Source organism: Crocodylus porosus, unplaced genomic scaffold (genome assembly GCF_001723895.1).
Source record: "Crocodylus porosus isolate Cpor-Errol unplaced genomic scaffold, CroPor_comp1, whole genome shotgun sequence".
Lineage (NCBI taxonomy): Eukaryota > Metazoa > Chordata > Crocodylia > Crocodylidae > Crocodylus > Crocodylus porosus.
The window spans coordinates 11414274-11420273 of NW_017728921.1; positions in this window are offsets into that span (position 1 = coordinate 11414274).

A 6000-nucleotide genomic window follows, 5' to 3' on the forward strand; every position below is an offset into this window, starting at 1 on the left:
TCAAACATGGAAATCAGAAGCAAAATGGGAAATGAAATGTTGTTGCAAAATGAAAAACCAAAACTTTGCAACTGACCAGAATGAAATTCTTTATTTTGATTTTTTCTGAATTAAATTCCATCAGAATTGACTCATTCACACAGAACATTTCAATTTTAATGCAACTGCATTTTTCAGCAGAAAAATGTTCCCTTGGAAAAAAATTCCACAAGCTCTGTTCTCTTGTAAAAGAGGAACGGGGATAGAGAGAAGCCACAGCTGTGCTGCTGAAGATTATTCAGTGAATCCAGGGGTGGAATTAAAACGTAGAAATTCGTATTTCCAACAGACCTGACTGATTAACATTAGGTATGCAAAGAACAATTCATAGACAGCTTTTCCAATAAAATATCTTCAAGCATCAGCCTATACAATTCAGCACCAAAAATGGAAAATGCCGACTGCAGTCAATAGCAAGCGCAGAATAAAAGATGTTCTGTTGCTTATGCTTCTCCAGAACTGACGCATAATTGTCAATAAATATAACTGTCACAAAAAGAAATTTAATATGAGCCATCCTGCTCAGCTAATGGGTACTTCTGTGTAACACACTTCCTAGGGAATTACTATTCCTCCTCAAGCCATTTTCTGGGGTATGATTGTTTTGCAGTTATTAATGACAGGCACCATTCAGGTCTCGGATGTAGACTCAAAGTTACTAAGCCCTCCAAAAAAATTAGCAAGTTTTAATTATGCCTTCATCAACTGCAATCACAAAAGGCTTGGACTTGCAGCTCAACCACCCTGTGCCTCAAAGTGATGCTGAAGGCAAAGCCTCTACTGAGTTAAATCACCCTGATCAGTGGAAGCTGGTGTCACATGAAAAATTAAGAGTCCTGGAGCTTCTAAAACATTCAAACCAGCTAGGAAAAAATAACCAGAAAACATCAGCAGGACTGCATTCTTAGTTCTCCCTCACCCCCTTTTTATTTATTTTTTTGTTTGTTTAAGCTAGGAAAGCAAACACCTGCATGAGCAAAGCAGATAAAGCTTGAATAGACAGGATTAATTAGAAACAAAATAGTAATGGGAATAGCTGCCGCTTTGTTTTGCTTTGTTGTTACCTCCAGCAATTTTCAGCTCATTCACTGCTTGTAGTAAGTGGCCACTTCCAAACCCCAAACAAAACACTCACAAAAATCCTGGCATGGATGACACCTGCTTTGCTCTCCATGAGTAATGAACCTATTTTCTTGTTCCTTGAAGATAAGGCAACTTTTGGCTATGAGAAATATATAGTGGAGGCTTTTCTATTATAGGTATGGGTCAAGCTATAGCACAGAGGCAGAAAATTACTTTGCAATAGTCGCACGAAGTTGTGCAAGATAAGTTTTCCAGATGTGGTGCTCCATTCTCTTCTTTTTCAATTACTGGGCTTTCAGGGGTAGGCATCTAGAGATGTGGCTGCTCCCCAGTGAAAATCATTCACTGTACAGAAAAAAGGAACCAACCACTGGGAGAAAGGCTGAATCCTGGAGGTTTCATTTGGCAGAGGGCCTAGGGAAGAGGATCGATTAATTTCTCTTTGGTTGATTTCACTTCCCAAGTTTTGATTTTAGCTTCTAATGAAACCCAAACTACCAAAACAGAAGTCAGTTGAAACTTTCAAGTGTTAAACAGTTTCAATTCTGAGGCCAAAAGAAAATTCTTGCTTCCCTGCTAACTGACCAAGGTTCACCACAGCCCTTATTTGTTCTGTGGAAACATCAATAGTCTGTTTCATCCCCTCCAAAGTCTTTGGAAGAATAAAGCTGTTCTATTTTCCTCTCCCCCTGCCCCCGTCTTCTCACTTTGGATGGGTCCAGGCAGAAAAGACTCACCCTATCTTCAGGTCTAGAGACAGACTTTCAAAAATCCTGAGCCTGAATCGATTATATTTGCAGGTTAGCCTAACCTGACTAGGTTGTACCAGTTTGTAACCATGCAGACTGAAGAAATGTAGGCACATGCCTGCAGTGGCTCAGGCAAGAAGCCAGGGAGGTGCTAGAGCAGCCCTCCCTCTCTCCCACAATGCTGAGCTGAGGGGGGGCATGGCCAGGTCCCAGCAGCACACTAATCAGGGAGAGGTTCCCTCTCCCTACCTCCCATCAGACCAGCGGGGAGTTGATAACACAGTGTCCATCAGCCCATTGACAAAACTAAAGCCTCTTTCATTAGTTCAAGCTCTTCTTAAACAGCTTTTTACAAGGAATGGAGGGACATTACCAGCTACCTGTTGAATAGTTCCAAAAAGTCTTAAGCTGACACTGTCCCATCTACCTTACCCAGACACCTCTCAGCATTAGGTAGCATACCACATGCTGGCTATGTCCCTGCTGTGCGAGTGGGGAGCAGGGAATCCCTGCTTCAGCAAGGAGTCGTGAGGTGGTGGGGGAGGGCAGAAGGAAGCCAGGAAAACACTTCTGTGCCTGCTGTCTCTGCCAGAGCTCCAGCCAGGGAGCAGAGGGGTGGGAGCTCTGGTTTAATTTAAACCAAGAAGGGAACTTAAACAGACATTGCATAAACCAGTTTGACCCAAATCAGTTAAATCTGATACTACATTCAACCAGGTTTATCTCAAATCAGTTTCAGCCATTGTCAAACTGGTTTATGTGCTCTGAATGTCTGCTCTGTTGCAAGTTTAAACGAGTTTCTGCTCACTTAAACCGGTTTATGTGTAACATCTGTCCCTAGCCCAGCAGTGATGAATTAAACCCACTAACTAAAAACTCTGGATTTAAGAAACTGATACAGCAGCAGGTTACAAGCATCTCCCACCCAGAATATGGAAGTAGCAGACCATGCCACAAACTTGCCAGCAAGAGCCAATCCAATATTGTCATTTGGAACTTTTTTTTTGATAGAAAGTAGCTTTTTGATTAAATGATACATTTCTTTTTTTAAAATACCCTGTGTTTTTTACTCTGGGTTTTCTTTTTCCTTACTACCCATTTTTTTAATGGCAATGAAAACAACAATGAAAAATTGTTTTCACCAATATTTTTTCATGGTGGGGGGAAGCATTTACTGATCAGCTTTACTGATCATAGAAAAGTGGTTGCTGCTTGGCAATCTCTGGACTACTGCATGCCAATTTATTAGTTTGGCACAAAGCATTTGGCATCTCCTGGGTTTCTGCCTTGCAATTAAATTGGAAGGAGGAGAAGCCACTTAACTACTGCCATTGTTGTGTTAGAAGCTCCTAGCAGACAGACAAGGGAGAAGGAGTAGAAATATCCCTGCCTCTAGATCCTGACATCCAGGAAAGTTCAAGATATCATCTGGCAGCATGATCCTTACATGCCATTGGCTTGGCAAGTGTTTGTAACAGTCTTGGGAACTTGAGATATGCTTGTACCCCAGTCCTTAGATCATATGTGGGAAGTGGCAGGAACGCTAGACTTTGTTACAAAAGAGTTGTAACTCCAGTTGTCACAGACTGAAATTCAGGGAGTTAGTAACTCCACACAGAAAACCCAAGCTCCCTTTTCATTTTGCCCTTTGGGCCCATGATAATTTAGGAATCAGCAACTCTGTAGACTTGTACTAACTAACTCAGCCATACATCTCTCTGACTGAACCAAGTATGTGAGTAAAAGTAGATATTACTGAGAGGTCAGAAGAGGTGTGCTGTTATCTTGGCCAAGGAACAACACAATAGGTGTTAAGGGATATGAATTCAGGCAGGCAGCTGAAAACTGAAGCTAAAAGATTTTTCCCCTTGGTCAGCATAAATCTTGGAAAATGACATGCATCCAAGGTACTGCTGCCACCAACAGCCACCTCCAGGCTAAGGCAGCAGCCAGGTAGCTACAATGAGCAGGTTGGCTGAGAGGAGAAAGAGCCCCTCAGGCCATCAAGTCTAGTCCCCAGCATTCACAGGTACCCACTTATTTACAGAGTCCTAAGAATCATTTGCTCCAGCCTCTCACAGAGACCTCAGGAACATGGCACTTTTTGATACAGTTTGCTTGGTAAAACATTGGAAATATCATCTCTCTAGGTATTCTTATTGTACTGAGATCTCTGTCTGGATACAAATTATTTAATATCACTAATCAAAACAGATTTTGCAATGTTGGTAATGTTTGAAATGTTTAAACACCAAAAAAAAATATTATTTTCAAAGTTCTCAACTAATGAGGAGACCAGCTGAACAGTGTGTGCGATTCACCTCCCATTTCCCAGCTGAATCCAATGGTCAATTAAAAAGAAAAAAAAAAGTGTAGCTCACTGGGATTTTATTTCAACTTCCTACTAGACCTACCCTGCTGGCAGTTACCACCCTCAACTATTTGTCCCAAACACCTAGAGTCCTCTAAATGTTGGAATACTCGAGACCCATCAAATAAGGTATATGTTTTACCTTTACCTACATGAGAGGCTGCAACATGTGACAATGGACATTATGATGATTACTGTAGCATTAAGTGGCTGTATGGCACCTCCACCATATGTTGGTGGTATGATATTTCATTTCCCCCCCAACTCTTGATGTGAAAGAAAGGATATGGTCCTCAAGAACTCAGCCATGAATCAGCCAGCAAGCAGTTTAGAGATGTCTTTGTTCTTCCTAAGAGATATGAAATAAGTAGAAACAAACCTTTCCACATGCCTGTAATATTTCATTCTTTTTCCTTCCTACAAACAAAGGGTAATTGTTTCTTCAATCAGGGCTTGAGACTTCCATCTTTGCTCATGTTGAATAGTATTTTACTCCCTGAGCCATCTTACTGTGGTCAACCAGAAGAGCTGAGAAATGAGGTACATCCCAACATGCAGGTGGAGCAGAACTTCACCCTTAAGCAGAATAAATATGCCAGAATTGCACTCACGTTTCTGATCCTACAAGCAGGTAAAAAATTGATTTAGTCACTAAGGCTTTGAAGTGATGGATAAATCAAGGATTTTACTGTTACCTACCACAGAGAAATGCCAACTGTGTGCAACTCCAAGCAGACAGATTGCAGGAGAAGCCCTATTAATACCAAGCTTGGGGTCTTGCGGTGCAGCACCTCTTTCACACAGACACTATTCCAATGTGACAGGGTGACACTCACAATAGATGGGGAAGGATTGTTCAGAGGCAGCAAAGAAAAAAGGAAAATTGGATTCCCTGTCATTGTTGCAATGGGTATAATGAAATGACAAGTGAAATTCTTTGGGGGGAAAAAGTATCAGTGTAAACCAATGCCACTAGAGTGAATTCTGGAAAAGAAACGTGAGCACAATGTGAAGTTTGCCCCACAAGCTACAGAAAAACACGTCCTTTTCTACTGCAAAGTGACCCTGTGGCCCTGGCAGCATGGGAGGAAACTGGGCATGAAGAAGAAGGTAGGGAGGAAGCCACGCTCTCATCCAGCAAGCTGGCATCCATACCAACTGAGCATCATCCAGTGACCCAGAGGAAGAGGCATCGGGTCATCATCATAGGGGACTCCCTCCTCAGAGGAATGGAGGGACCCATCCACCACACAGTACACTTCCCTCACACTGGGGTCTGTCTCCCAGGAGCCAAGACTGGGGACATCACAGGGAAGATCACTGACCTCATCCAGCCTTCCAACTACTGTCCTATGGTCCTCATCCATGTGGGAACCAATGATGCGGCCCGGAGTAGTCTGGACCAAATCATGGATGACTACAGGGCTCTGGGGGCCAAGCTTAGAGAGTTGGGGGCCCAGGTGGTCTTTTCGTCCCTCCTCCCAGTTAGTGGAGGCCGTTAGTGGCACAGCACCTGCATCCATGAGGTGAACTGGCGCCTCCGGAGTTGGTGTCGTCACGCTGGATTTGGCTTCCTGGACCATGACCCACACTTCAGATCAGAGGGTGTCCTGGGGCATGATGATCTCCACCTCCCCCCAAAGGTAAGAGTTTGTTTTCTAACAGGCTAGTTCACCTCCTCCAGCGAGCTTTAAACTAAGTTTGTTGGGGGATGGGGATCCACAGGAGCAAGAGAAAACTCAACCAGGTGTAGGACCT